Source organism: Acinonyx jubatus, chromosome B4, assembly GCF_027475565.1.
Source record: "Acinonyx jubatus isolate Ajub_Pintada_27869175 chromosome B4, VMU_Ajub_asm_v1.0, whole genome shotgun sequence".
Lineage (NCBI taxonomy): Eukaryota > Metazoa > Chordata > Mammalia > Carnivora > Felidae > Acinonyx > Acinonyx jubatus.
In genome coordinates, this window is record NC_069387.1 from 75563420 (window position 1) to 75579515 (window position 16096).

The 16096-nt window shown below is 37.6% G+C and overlaps 1 protein-coding gene and 1 pseudogene across 2 annotated transcripts in view; one reads left to right on the top strand and one right to left on the bottom strand.

Annotated features, from left to right (window-relative positions):
• FAM186A (family with sequence similarity 186 member A) overlaps positions 1–16096 on the bottom strand; it is a 77020-nt gene that overhangs the window by 42267 nt on the left and 18657 nt on the right. The window lies entirely within an intron of this gene.
• LOC106969244 (heterogeneous nuclear ribonucleoprotein A1-like 3) lies at positions 8807–10967 on the top strand (annotated as a pseudogene).

Below are 16096 nucleotides of genomic sequence, written 5' to 3' on the forward strand. Positions count from 1 at the left end.
AGAGAGAGAGAGGGAATCCCAAGCAGGCTCTGCACTGCCAGTGAGGAGCCCAATGCAGAGCTCAAACTCATGAACCATGGGATCATGACCTAAGCCAAAGTCGAATGCCACCCAGGCGCCCCACACACTTCTCATCTTTAAATCCTAGTACAAAAGCAATGGTAATTAGAACAGTGTACTGGTATAAAGACATATATATAGACCAAGGGAATAGAATAGAGAGCCCCGAAATAAACTTTTGCATATATGGTCAATGATTTTTTTTAATTTTTAAAAAATTTTTTTGAATGCTTATTTTTGAGAGAGAGAGAGACAGAGTACAAGTGGGGAAGGGGCAGAGAGAGAGGGAGACACAGAACTGGAAGCAGGCTCCAGGCTCTGAGCCATCAGCACAGAGCCCAATGCAGGGCTCAAACTCACAACCTGTGAGATCATGACCTGAGCCAAAGTCAGATGCTCAAGAGACTGAGCCACCCAGGTGCCCCTATGGTTGGGTGATTTTTGATAGATGCCAAGACCATTCAATGGTGGGAAAAAAAAAAAAAAGCAGTCTTTCAACAAATGGTGCTGGGAAAACTGGAGATCCATGCAAAAGAATGAAGTTGGATCACTACCTTAAAGAATATACAAAAACTAACTCAAAGTGGATAAAAAACCTAAGCATAAGACCTACAGTTGTAAAACAGAAGAAAACATAGAGGGAAAATTTAACGATATTGGATTTGGCAATGTTCTTGGATTTGACACCAAAACCATAGGCAACAAAAGTAAAAATAGACATATTAGACTAAATTAAATGTAAAACTTTTATGGATCAAAGGACACAACAGATTGAAAAGTCAAAGAAAATATTTGCAAATCACATCTCTGATAAAGAGTTAATATTCATATTACTTAAGGAACTTCTACAACTCAATATTAAAAAAATAATAACCCAATATGAAAATGGGCAAAGGATTTAAATAGACATTCAAAAAAGATAAACAAATGGCTGGCAAGCATATGAAAAGAAGCTCAACATCATAATCATTAAGGAAATGCAAATCAAAATTGCAATGAGATATTACTTCACAACCCAAATAGAAAATAACAAATGTTGGTGAGGATATAGAAAATTGGAACCCATGTGCACTGTGGGTGGGAATATAATATGGTGTAGCTACTATGGAAAACACTATGGTGGTTCCTCAAAAAATTAAAAATAAAATTACCATATGACCGAGCAACACCATTCCTGGGTGTATAAAGAATTTAAAGCAATTGCTGGGTTGTATTGCACTACTAGTTATTTATCCAAAGTATACAAAAATGCTAATTCGAGAGGACACATGCATCCCAATATTTATAGCAGCACGATCAACAATAGCCAAATTATGGAAAGAGCCCAAATATCTATTGACTGCTGAATGGGTAAAGAAGATGTGGTATATATATACAATGGAATATTACTCAGCGATCAAAAGGAATGAAATCTTGCCATTTGCAACAATGTGGATGGAACTAGAGCATATTATACTAAGCAAAATAAGTCAGTCAGAGAAAGACAAATACCATATGATTTCACTCATATGTGGAATTTAAGAAACGAAACAGATGAACATAGGGAAAGGGAAGGAAAAATTAGATAAAGACAGAGAAGGAGGCAAGCCATAAGAGACTCCTAAATACAGAGACAAACTGAGGGTTGCTGGAGGGGAGGTGAGTGGGGAGTTGGGCTAAATGGGGGGTGGACATTAAGGAGGGCACTTGCTGGGATGAGCACTGGGTGTTGTATGTAAGTGATGAATCACTGGATTCTACTCCTGAAACCAATACTACACTGTATGTTAACTAACTTAAATTTAAACAAATTAATTAAATATTTTAAAAAAGGATAAAAAAAGGATTAAAAGCAGGGACTTGAGCAAATGTTTGGACTCCTACGTTCATAGCAACATTACTCATAAGAGCAGTGAGGTGGAAACAACCCTAGTGTCCATTGATTAATGAATGGATAAACAAAATAGGATATATACACACAATGATAAAGAGAATTTATGAAAAATTTACAGCTAGCATCATACTTAACAGTGGAAGTCTAAAGTGCTCTAAGGATTCTGCTCTAATCACTTTTATTCAATATTGTATGAAGGTCCTACCATCACAATAAGGTAAGAAAAGGAAATAAAAGAATAAAATTTGGAAAGGGAGAAGTAAAATGGTTTCTATTTACAGACAAAAACATCGTCTATGTAAAAACTCTACAAAAAAACCTACCATTAACATGTTCACAGGATAGGAGACCAGTATACAAAAATCAAAACTTGTATTACTATAAAGTAGCAATAAATTGGAAATTGAAATGTAATCAAACTGTCATTTCCAATACACTTAAAAACATGAAATATGGAGGTACACATTTAACAAAATGAGTGCAAGATCTGTACATTGAAAAATGAAAAACATTAAACAAATAATAATGAAAAGAAAAGAAAATGAAAGATGAAAAACATTGATGAAAGAAATCAAAGATCTAAATAAACAATGACGATACCAAGCACAGGCAAGGATATAGAGCAACTGGAACTCTCATACATTGCTGGTGGAAATGCAAAGTAGTAAAGCTACCTCAGATAACAGTTTGGCAATTTCTTATAAATGTATGGTTCCATATGACCTAGCAATACCATTCCTAGGTATTTACTCAGGATAAATGAAAAGTTGTGTTTATACAAGAACGAATACATGAATGTTTGTAGTGATTTTATTCATAATTTCCCCAAACTGGAAACAACCAAAATATCCTTCAATTGCTGAATGAATACTTTATGCTAAAATGGAGTCAAATGACTACATAGGGTGATTTGATTTATATGGCATTCAGGAAAGGGAAAACTATAGGGACAGAAAACTAACAGCTGCCAGGGGCTGGGGTTTAGGGAGGGGTAGACTACAAAAGGGCAAAGAGGAATATTTTGACAAGATGGAACTATTTTAAATCTGGATTTTAGTGATGGTCACACATCTGTATGCCTTTGCCAAAACTCCCAGAATAAGACATCAAAAGGGTAAATTTTATAGCACATGAATTTTACCTTAATTTAAAAAAATCCTCCAATTAAAAAAGCAAGCCTCAAAAATCTCATTTTTGTCATATTTGAAATAGAACTAAGAATAATACCTATCCATATTGGATATTCATGGGGATTAAATGAGATAATTTATAGATAAACTTTTACCATAGGTAACATGATAAACACTATAAATGCTACAAATTATTAAGTAGTTACTATGTGCCACAGAGGCAGAAGAGTCAGAATGAGAGGGTGGGCAGAGAAATCACCATAATTTGACCATCTAATCTAGTGTGGAGTAGAACAGAACCTGAGTTGCAGGTAATAATAGCAAAAGCAAAATGAACATTTGTGTACCCATTGTCCAGCTGAAGAAACAATGTCTTTAAAGGCTCCTGTGCCCCCCATAGCAGCTATATCCCTTTCCCAATGCCAGGAGATAACTACTATCCTGAATTTTGTTCTCTGTACTTTTACTACTATAACAGATTTAATGATGACCTTCCCCCAAAGGTATCAGGTCATAGTCCCTGGAATGTGTAAATGTTACTTCGTATTGAAAAAGGTATTGCAGACTTTCAATCTGGAGTTCTCTCTTGTCCAGCAAGACAGCAGATGCAGAAATGAAAATGAGAGAGGCTAATGTCTGGGAGGAGACAAGAACCCTGAACAGGAGTTTTGTCTCTGTTTTTATTGAGCTCTCAAGATTTTACATATGTGGTGAATGTGCAGAAGGAAACAATCAGATAGTGACCATTAACCTGTGTGTGTAAGAAGCAAAGGGTTTGGGGGCAATTGGCATTTGAAGTTGAGATCAAAGCACAATGATATACTGGAGCCAGATGGAAAGTGTTTTCCTGTAGGTGATACAACTAATTAGCTGTTATCTTTAAAGTTTAACGTTGATGGAGCATACAGCTTTAAAGATAAATTACTCATCTCACTAGCTAACCTTGGGCGCTTTCTCCCTGCAGCACCCTATGCTTTCTTTTACTTAATGTCTAGCCCTGGACGCTTTCACCCTGTGGTGGCTTTCTGCCCTAAGCCTTGTTAACCCATTGGTGAAAGTTTAGAGAATTCTTTGAAGATGTGATTAAATTAATCATCTTGAGGTGAAGAGATTGTTTTTGAATTATCTCAATGAGCCCTATTACTATCACAAGTGTCCTTGTAAGAGGGAGGTAGAGGTCAAGATCACTGAACCTACAGAGAAGGTTCAATGTGAAAATGAGGCAGAGAGAAATTTGAAGTTGCTGGCCTTGAAGATTGGAGTGATGTGGCCACAGCCAAAGAATGCTGGCAGCAACCAGAAGCTGGAAGGAGCAAGGGATGGATTCTCCCCGAGGAAGAGTCCATAGAGAATGCAACCTCACTGACATCTTGGTTTCAGTCACAGTGACCAGACTCAGTGTCTGGGTCATCTGATCTCTAGAACTGTGAGAGAATAAAGGTCTGTTGTTTTATACCACCTGTTTGACAGAAATTTGTTTTAGCAGAGAGAAACCAGAACACATCACCCCAAAACATGCCTCTTTGATGTAAAAACTATTGAGCCAAAGGCAATGAAGAAGCAACAAATGCAGGAAAATCTCCCTCTACCCTACTTCGTTTCTGCCGCAGGATAAAACTCTTTCTACTGAAGACAGATTAGCATCAAAATAATCTGGTGCATAATAACCTTCCCACAGTTCACCACCATTGCTCTCCTTTGTCCTGTCATCTAGCCACAGATTTACTATTCTTTGTTGAAGATGCTACTATAAACTGCTTTGAGTTACTCTGTTTCAATTTCTTCTGCATGCTGTATACATACATACATACATACATTTCTTCTGTATACACTACACGTGCTAATGAGCTGTTTATCTTTTGTTAATCTGTCTTTTAAAGAGCCCTGGCTGAAAACTTAACATGGATAGAAGTGAAGTTTTGCCTCCCCTGCAGCAGACACACACGCGCATATCCCTAGACAATAGATGGTGTCGTTTTGCCTGTTCCTGAATCATTCTGTATATACTCGTGTGACTTACTTTTTTCCCTCAACATTGTGTTTTCTAGTTTACCCATGGTGAAGTGTGTATCTATAGTGAACTTACTTCCACTGACATCTATTTAATATTTTGTTGTGTAAATATGTTATAATTTATTTATTCGTTTATTCATTCTGTATTTGTTTGTTACCAGTATTTTGATTTTACAAATGATGATGGAAACATTTCTGAAAATTCTTCCTGGTGCATATATGCAAGAGTTTTTCTAGAGCTGTGGTATCTGTAAGGGTTAAATTGTAGTGTAGGGCTAACCTGTAGCCTTAAGAAATAGCTTTGTTTTAACACTGTAGATTAAGAGATAACAGCCTTGTCCTATCAATCAAGGGAACAAAAGTTCAAGGAAAATCAACTGGATTAGTGTTTGATTGGATTGGGGCAAGGGCATGTCTGAACTGTTTCCACCCCCATCTGGGAACTATTTCTTTGTTCTGTTCCCAGGTGATGATAAGATGATGTGGTCACCTATGAAAACTCTGTACCCCAGCTGTTCGAGACCACACTCTGGTCAAGAGTGTCCGTCCCGATCGGTTGGCCTTGCCTCTCATTGCAATAAACTTTGTTGTGACTGTCACTGCTGCCCGTAGCATTCTGTTTCAGGAGTATGTGGATGCAACAGTATCCACTATGGTAGCCACCAGCTACATGTGGCTACTGAGCAACTGTAACAGGTAAGTGTGACAGGAAATACATTTTAAATTAAAATAAACTAATCCAAATTTAAAAACTAATGATTCATTTATTGGAAAAATTTTACCTTTGAAAGAACTTGATATGTGAATCTACTGCTTCAAATATAAATTTTATAAATCTAAATATAGATCAAATATTTCTAATGAAAATTTACCATGCAATTTGTAAGAGCAAAATACAGGCTGGATTTCAAAGACCCAATAACGAAAACAATGTATATCTCATTAATAATTTTTATATTGATTAAATGTGGAAATGATACTATTTGGAATAAAATTTATTAATTTCACCTCTATCTTCTTACTTTTCACATAGTGGTTTTTAGGAAATTTTAAAAAATATTTTGTTTTAGGGGCGCCTGGGTGGCTCAGTCGGTTAAGCGGCCGACTTCGGCTCAGGTCATGATCTCACGGTCCGTGTCGGGCTCTGTGCTGACAGCTCAGAGCCTGGAGCCTGTTTCAGGTTCTGTGTCTCCCTCTCTCTGACCCTCCCCTGTTCATGCTCTGTCTCTCTCTGTCTCAAAAATAAATAAACGTTAAAAAAAAAATGAGAAAAAGAAAAAAAATTTTGTTTTAAATTCCAGTATAGTTAACACACAGTATTATAATAGTTTCAGGTATACAATATAGTCATTGAACAATTCCATTCATCACCCAGTACTCATCACAAGTACACTCCTTAATCCTCATAGCTTATTTTACCCACCCCCCACCCACTTCCCCTCTGGTAACCATCAGTTTGTTTTCCATAGCTAAGAGTCTGTTTCTTGGTTTCTCTCTCTTTTTTTTCTTTTTTGATAGCTCCTTTCTCGTTTGTTTCTTAAATTCCACTTACGAGTGAAACCATATGGTATTTGTCTTTCTCTGACTGATTTATCTTGCTTAGCACTATACTCTTAAGCTCCACCCATGTTGTTGTAAATGGCAAGATTCCATTGTTTTAATGGTTGAATAATAATATTCCATTGTAGGGGTGCCTGAGTGGCTCAGTCGGTTAAACGTCTCACCTCGGCTCAGGTCATGATCTCATGGTTCGTGAGTTCAAGCCCCGCATTGGGCTCTGTGCTTTGGATTCTGTGTCTCCCCCCATCTCTACCCCTCCCATGCTCATGCTCTGTCTCTCTCTGTCTCTCAATAATAAATAAACGTTAAAAACAATAAAAAAAATATTCCATTGTATACATATGCCACATCTTCTTTATCCGTTCATGTATCAATGGATATTTGGGGTGCTTCCATAATTTGGCATTATAAATAATGCTGCTATAAACATAGGGGTGTATATATTTTTTGAATTGGTGTTTTCATTTTCTTTAGATAAATACCTAGTAGTGCAATTATTAGATCATAGCATAGTTCTATTTTTAATTTTTTGAGGAACCTCCATATTCTTTTCCACAATGGCTGCACCAGTTTGCATTGCCACCAACAGTGCAGGAGCATTCCTTTTCTTCATATTCTCACCAACACTTGTTGTTTCTTGTGTTTTTTATTTTAGCCATTATCACTGGTATGAGGTGGTATCTCACTGTAGTTTTGATTTGCATATCTGTGGTGAAGAGTGATGTTGAGCATCTTTTCATGCGTCTGTTGGCCATCTGGATGTCTTTTTTTTTTTAACTTTTTTTTTTTAAATTTATTTTTGAGACAGAGAGAGACAGAGCATGAATGGGGGAGGGGCAGAGAGAGAGGGAGACACAGAATCCGAAGCAGGCTCCAGGCTCTGGGCCATCAGCCCAGAGCCCGACTCGGGGCTCGAACTCACTGGACCGAGAGATTGTGACCTGAGCCGAAGTCGGACGCTTAACCGACTGAGCCACCCAGGCGCCCCTGGATGTCTTGTTTAGAGAAATGTCTGTTCATGTCTGCTGCCCATTTGTTAATTGGATTATTTGGGTTTGGGGTGTTGAGTTGTATCAGTTCTTTATATATTTTGGATACTAACCTTTTACTGGATAGGTCATTTGCAATGCAAATATCTTCTCCCATTCAGTACACTGTCTTTTAGTTTTGTTGGTTGTTTCCTTTGCTGTACACAAGCTCTTTATTTTGATGTAATCCCAATAGCTTATTTTTGCTTTTATTTCCTTTCCTTCAGGAGCTATATCTAAAAAAAATGTTCTACGGCTGATGTCACAGAAATTATGGCCTGTGGTCCCAGAGAGGGGACTTACCACAGCTGCTGCCAGGATCATGATTCCACAAAGCTCACAGTTTCAGGAGATGCAGTTTTGGCAAGGTTTGTGCTGGTCTTCTGGGGGAGGGAACCCACAGCACCAGTACTGAGACAAGCCCGGCTGGAGGGGGCAGATCCCCACAGCCTGGTGGGGGGTGGGGCATGGTGTAAACAAGTTAGGAAGTGAATGTTGGGGTAGTGCTGGTTCTTGCAGTGGCCATGTGTTTATACTGGGATAAAGGGAGGGAAATGTGCCTGCCAGCTCCTTTGTTCCTGGAGAAGTCTCCCAATGAAGCTGCCCCTCTAGTACATGCTCTGAGATTAGTAAACAAATCTCTTTCCCATACACCCCAGGCATCTTTCAAACTTCTGCTTCTGTGCTGTTTCTCCATGGGTTATTTGTTGCTCTATGGCATTAAGTGTAAGGACTCAGTTTCCTCTGGCTTTCCTGGCTCTCCCAGAGTGAGCCCACTGATTTTTTAAATTCTAGGCTTTGGCTTGTGTCCCTGAAGCACGGATAAGATGATGAGATGAGATGAGATGAGATGAGATGAGATACAAATAAAATTCTAGGCTTTAAGTTCTGCTGGTTGGAAGAATTCATGAAATTTGGCCCCTCTGGTTTTCAAAGCCAAACATTATGGAGAATCAGTCTCTCTGGTGTAAAGCAGGTTTCTTTCCCTACTCAATGCCCACAAGTCCCTCCTTCCAGGGGAGAGTCCAGTGAATCCCTTTAGCTCCTCACTGTGTCTCCACCCTTCCTACCCTCTTCAGTGTGGCCTCTTCTCTACATTTAGCTGTGGAGTTTGATCTGCCAGTCTTCAGGTTGTTTTCTGGGTTCTGATGTGAGTGTTATGTAGTTGTATACATGGGACAAAGTGAACAGGGTCCTCCTACTCTGCTATCTTCCCAGCAATCTCTCTCTCAGTATATCTTTTTATATAATCTGACTTTTACCACCATAGTAACGTTTTACAAACCATTCACATAATAAATAAACTGTTGAAACCAACCAGTATATAGAGTGACAAGAAATGGATACAAACACTAACAACTGAAGTTAATTATATACAAATGAGTAATATAACCACATTGGGAAGAAAAAAAACTAGCTAATACCCTTGGGGAAAAAAATAATAATTTAAGGTTAAATACAAAGAATGGTTCATAAATGCTATACTAGTCAGTAAATGTATTTCTTGCATGGAAATGAGTTAGCAACTCTGAAACTACTCTATGGGTACATTAGAAATGAATGAATAAATAAATGTATTGTAGATAATAAGAACAGGGTTTCTCACTCTTATGAAAGAAGTTACAAATAAGGAATAGGAAAAGACTAAAAATGAACCCTATGGTATAGGATTGGAACCTGAACTATCAGTATTAAATCATGTTTAAATATACACAAAGATAAATATAGATGTATATATCTACATAGGCTAATACATATACATATACATATACATATACATATACATATACATATACATATACATATACTTTCTAGCTCTCTTTGGTAAGAGGGCCTAGAAGAAACGACACTCCAGTAATAATGAACACACCTAGCCCCAAATCTTGGTTTCTAAACATCAGTCTCCAATAAAAGGAACAAGAGTTTTTGGAAAAATCATTGATTTCAGGGCTGGACAGGGAATGTATAAGATGATCCTGGAACATCTTGTGGTTCCAGAGAGATAGATAGATAGATAGGTAGCCACTTGTTGAAAGAACACAGGAGTCGAGATACGCTCATCAGATTATTCCTTTCTGCCTGTGGACACGGCTGAGTAAGCATCATTAAAGTCTCCCCTCCCACAGCTGTCACGTCTAAGTCAGAATCTACTAAAGAGCCTGAATGGCTGCAGAAGCTTTTTTATCGGAGGTTTGAGCTTCGAAACAACTGATAAGAGTCTGAAGAGCCATTTTGAGCAGTGGGGAACACTCACTGACTGTGTGGTAATGAGAGATCCAAACACCAAGTGCTCCAGAGGCTTTGGGTTTGTCACCTATGCCACTGTGGAGGTGGACGCAACCGTGAATGCAAGGCCACACAAGGTGGATGGGAGAGTTGTGGAACCAAAGAGGGCTGTCTCGAGAGAAGATTCTTAGAGACCTGGTGCGCACTTAACCGTGAAAAAGATTTTGGTCGGTGGCATTAAAGAAGACGTTGAACAACATCACCTGAGAGATTATTTTGAACAGTAGGGGAAAACTGAAGTGATTGAAATCATGACTGACCGAAGCGGTGGCAGAAAGAGAGGCTTTGCTTGTGTGACGTTTGATGACCATGACTCTGTAGACAAGATTGTCATTCGAAAATACCAGACTGTGAACGGCCACAACTGTGAAGTCAGAAGAGCCGTATCTCAGCAAGAGATGGCCAGTGCTTCGTCCAGCCAAAGAGGTCGAGGTGGTTCTGGAAACTTCGGTGGTGGTCACAGAGGTGGTTTTGGCGGGAATGACAACTTTGGTCGTGGAGGAAACTGCAGTGGGCAAGGTGGCTTTGGTGGCAGTCGAGGTGGCAATGGATACAGTGGCAGTGGGGATGGCTGTCACGGATTTGGTAATGATGGAAGCAACTTTGGAGGTGGCGGAAGCTATAATGATTTTGACAGTTACAACGGCCAATCTTCAAACTTTAGACCCATGAAAGGAGGCAATTTGGGGGGCTGAAGCTCTGGCCCCTGTGGTGGTGGAGGCCAATACTTTGCCAAACCACAAACCCAGCGTGGCTATGGTGGTTGCAGCAGCAGCAGCTATGGCAGTGGCAGAGGTTTAAAAAAATATTTTTATTTTATTTATTTATTTTTTAATTTTTTTTAACGTTTATTTATTTTTGAGACAGGGAGAGACAGAGCATGAACAGGGGAGGGTCAGAGAGAGGGAGACACAGAATCTGAAACAGGCTCCAGGCTCTGAGCTGTCAGCACAGAGCCCGACGCGGGGCTCGAACTCACGGACCGAGAGATCGTGACCTGAGCCAAAGTCGGCCGCTTAACCGCTTAACCGATTGAGCCACCCAGGCGCCCCTAAAAAAAATATTTTTAATGTTTATTCTTTGAGAGAGAGAGAGAGAGAGAGAGAGAACGAACAGGAGAGGAGTGGGGGGGGGGGGGGGGACACAGAATCTGAAGCAGACTCCAGACTGTCAGCACAGAGCCCGATGCAGGGCTCGAACTCACAAACTGTGAGATCATGACCTGAGCCGAAGTCAGCCGGTTTTAGGTATTAATTGCTACCAGAAAACAAAGCTTAGCAGGAGAGAAGAGTCAGAGAAGTGACAGGGAAGCTACAGGTTCCAACAGTTTTGTGAACTCAGCCAAGCACAGGGGTGGCAGGGCCTAGCTGCTACAAAGAAGACACATTTTAGACAATACTCATGTGTATGGGCAAAAAATTTGAGGACTGTATTTGTGACTACTTGTATAACAGGTTATTTTAGTTTCTGTTCTGTGGAAAGTGTAAAGCATTCCAACAAACGGTTTTAACATAGATTTTTTTTTTTGCACCCATGCTGTTGATTGTTAAATTAAAAGTCTGATCATAACGCTGCATAAATGTGTCTTTAAAAAAAAAGAAAAAGAAAAAGAAAGAAAGAACACAGGAGTCAACCTGAAGGAGCTCCTAATGGCCAAATCTGGAACAATTGAAGCAATAACAACAACAACAACAATAATAATAATAATAATAAATTATAACCTACAGGATAAAATAAATATCTGAGTCTCTATCAATATTAGTGAATAAATAAATGGAAGAGGTAGTTCTTGCTGGCACAGCGTTCCAATTAATAAATGTGGAAGAGGGAAAAGAAAATTACCCTTAGGTAACATCACAGTAATAATTGTTGCAGACAATATCTATCAATGAATTCCAAAATTCAGTGGACAAAAGTTGGAGAAGACACAGAATGTGCATAGTCTCAAAGTGTCTTCCCCAAGGTATTTATTAACTACACAGGGAAAAATAGTAACTTTACAGTAAACAAATCATTTTAACCAAGTGATCAAGGTCAACATGAGTCACAATGCAGACCCCTGTAATATGATGTACAAAGGATGAAGATCATTTATGGGGTATTTTTGCCCCCAAAATGCATAATCCCAATCCCATCATGAAAAATATTAGAGAAACCAAAAGTAAGAGACATTTAAAGAAGTTACATTCTTTGAAAATATCAAGATCTTGAAAACAATGAACAACCAAGGAAATGATGCAGACCACAGAAGACTAGGGAGGAAGTAGGTGCTCTATGAGACCCTGGCTAGGATCCTGGGACAGAAAAACACATTAATGAGAAAACTGATAAAATCAAATGAGATCTTCAGTTAATAGTATTGTATAAATTTTAATTTCCCGATTCTGGTAGTGTAGTATGGCTATGTAATATGTTAACATTAGGGGAAGCTGATCTGAAAATATATGGAAAATCTATACTGTTTTGTGGCTTTTCTTTAAGTCTAAAATTTTTATGAAATAAAAAAGATTAGAGAAAAAATTATTTTGCATTATTTACTACAATTAAATCAATGCATACTTAATTGACCAGCAATTCCATTCATAGATGAAATGCATGCATATGTGTACCAAAAGAGATTCACAGAAATGTTTATAGTGATAATATTTCTGGTAGAGAACAACAGTAGAATGGATAAAATCATAAAATGGAATGATAGTAACAAAAATTAATGAACTATTGTTCCATACAAAGAATCTCCTGAACATAATATTAAGCAAAAGAAACCAGACATTAAAGAATATATACTGCATGATTCCATTTATCGGGCAAAATCAACCTACAATGTTAAAGATGAAGATAATTGTCTTTTGGGAAAACGGGGAGGTTTATGTGGTGCAGGTAATATATATATATGTGTGTGTATATATATATATACATATATATATACATATATATATTTCTGGGATTTGTATATTTTGTGATAATTCATGTAGTACTTTTATTTATTTATTTATTTATTTATTTATTTATTTATTGGGAGAGCGCAAGCAGGGAGGGGCAGAGAGAGGGGGACAGAGGATCTGAACCTGGCTCTGCACTGACAGGCTGACAGCAGCAAGTCCGATGTGGGGCTCTAATCTTGAACTAGGAGACCATGACCTGAACCAAAGTCAGGCGCTCAACCAACTGAGCTACCCAGGTGCCCCTCATGGAGTATTTTCAACTGTGAGTTTTCACTTATGTTTATTATAATTTTTAAAGTTTTTAAAATAAGAGTTCAACCAATGCTTCCATTCTAGTTGAAGTTACATGGACAAGATTCATCCTCTTATATAAGACAACTAAAAGAAGTCCACCTAAAATGATTATAAACCCCAGAACTCACACAGGGAGGAGAAGTATATTCTGTTCCCAGATTGACTAAAAAGCTTAGTTCATAGGACATCTTATGGAGTATTCAGACAGGCTTTTGCCTCATAGTGGGGGCAAAATAAGCTGTAGACTAAATGCTCCTATAGTCTCATCTAACAATGAACAAAAGGATCAAACTACTGCTACATAAATGTGTCCTAAAAGTTTGAAAATATTTATCGGATTAGAAAAGTGCCCAGCATCTAGCAAGATAAAGTTCACAATATCTGACATGCAATAAAAAAATATCAGGCAAAAGGAGTGACATCAGGGAAGATAGCTGAGGAGGAAGCACAGGAATCCATCTCTCCAACTAAACAACCATATTGGCAGAGTGTATCTGATTTAACTAATTTGGGATTCTGGGGTTTATTCAAAGCTTTACAACTTTTAAGGGAAGGCTTGACCAATAAAGTGTAATTTCAGCCTTTAGAACTATAGCCGGTATCCATTCCCCACCTTCCACCCCTGTTACAGGAAACGTTCCTAGAGCACCTTACAAGAGCTAGAGTAGGCAATAAGTATCTTCTCTTGTAAGTAAGAGATCTTTGTTCTGATTGTGAATTATTGTTTCAGATCAGGGAGGTGCAGATACAAAGCCAGGCTAGCATTGTTGGAATCTCCACTGAGTGAAGCACCTTTCAAGGGGTTTAAAGATACAGCTTCTGCTCTTTTCCTTTCAGTTTCTTTTTTGCCCCTTTGGGAGCCAGACATTTAAAGAGTAGGAAATCCAAAAGCAATTATATGTTTGGGGGAATTTAGAAAATCATTATGCATGCCCAAAAAAAGATGCAGGCTGATGCCTGGCACATAGAGATTAAAACAAACAAACAAAACAAAACAAAACAAAACAACCCCTGGAGGTAGTGGAGAAGGATATTTTCATTTTCAGACTTACCATATTATAACATTCAAATGTCCAATTTTCAACAATAACAACAAAATCACAAGAGACACAGAGAAATAGGAAAGCATGTTCTGTTCAAAGGGAAAAAAAAGTTGTAAAAACCATCAACAAGGAAGACCAAATTGCAGTCCTCCTAGACAAAAACTTTAATAAAATAAATAAAAATTTTAAATAAAATAAAAATTTTAAATAAAATAAAATAAAACAACTGTCTTAAAGATACTTAAAGAGTTAAAGGAAGACATGGACAAGGTCAGGAAAATTATGTATGAACACAACAGGAGTATCAATAAAGATATTTAAAAAAAACATAAAAAAGATCCAAAATGAAATTCTGGAGCTGAGAAGTATATCTGAAACTTCCAAAAACAAAACAAACAAACAAAAAAGAAAACAAAAGAAAGAAAGAAAAGAAAATTCCACTAAAAGGATTAAAAATCAGATTTAAGCACACAGAAGAATAAGCTAACTTGAAGATAATATAGTTTAAATGATGGAGTCTGAGGAACAGAAAGGTAAAGTGAACAGAACCTAAGGGACCTGTGGAACACCATAAAGAAAACAATATATACATTGGAGGAGTCCACAAAGGAAAAAGAGAAAGTGACAGATTATTTAAAGAATTACTGGCTGAAAACTTCCCAAACTTAAGGAAATACATGAAAGTACAAATCTAGAAGCTCAATGAATCCCAAGTATGCTAAACTGAAAGAGACCCATGCTGCGACAAATAATAACCAACTATCAAAAACCAAAGAAAGAATGTTCAAAGTAGCAGTAGAGACACAACTATCACATACAAGGATCCCCATGAAGATTATTAGCAGAATTTTCATCAGAAGCCTTGGAGGCCCCAAGTCAATGGGTTGATGTATTCAAAGTGCTGAGAGAAAAAAAAAATGTAAATCAAGAATTCTATATCTGGCAAAAGTGTCCTTCAAAAATAAGGAAGAAATTAAGACATTACCAGACAAACAAAAGCTGAGAAAGTACATTACCACTAGACCTGTCCCATAAGATATGCTAAGAAGAGTCAGGTTGAAATGAAAGTATTCAAAACTCTGTGGAGGGGAAATAAAGATCCTGATAAAGTCAAATACATAAGCAATTATAAAAGCTAACAGAATTGTAATTTTGGTTTATAACTCCATTTCTTATTTTCTACATTATTTATTTATTTTTTTAATTTTTTAATGTTTATTTTTATTTTTGAGAGACAGAGCATGAGCTGGGGAGGGGCAGAGAGAGAGGTAGACACAGAATTCAAAGCAGGCTCCAGGCTCTGAGCTGTCAGCCCAGAGCCTGACACAAACAGTGAGATCATGACCTGAACTGAAGTCACATGTTTAACCAACTGAGCCAGCCAGGCGCCCCCATTTCCTACATTAAAACACAAATGCATAAAAAACAATTGTTAGTCTGTTTGGGGGTACATTATGTACAGATGTAATTTGTGACCTCAGTAATTGAAAGGAGTGGGGACAGAGCAGTGTAGGGGCAGAATTGTTGTATGTGATTAAAGTTAAGCTAGTATAAATCCAAACTAAGATTGTGTAAATTTACAAAATTATTTGTAATCTCCTTGGTAACCAAAAAGAAAATAAGTATAGAATATACACAAAAGGAAATAAGAAAGGTATCAAAACATTTCTTTAAAATACACACACACACACACACACACACACACAAAAGATGACAGTAATGTAAAAAATAAGGGGGAAAGCTATAATGCAAAGAGAAAATAAGTAAAAAAATGGCAAAAATTGAGTCCCTCCTTATCAGTAATTACTTTAAATTTTATGAATTAAACCATCTTATCAAAAGCTAGTGATTAGCAGAATAGATT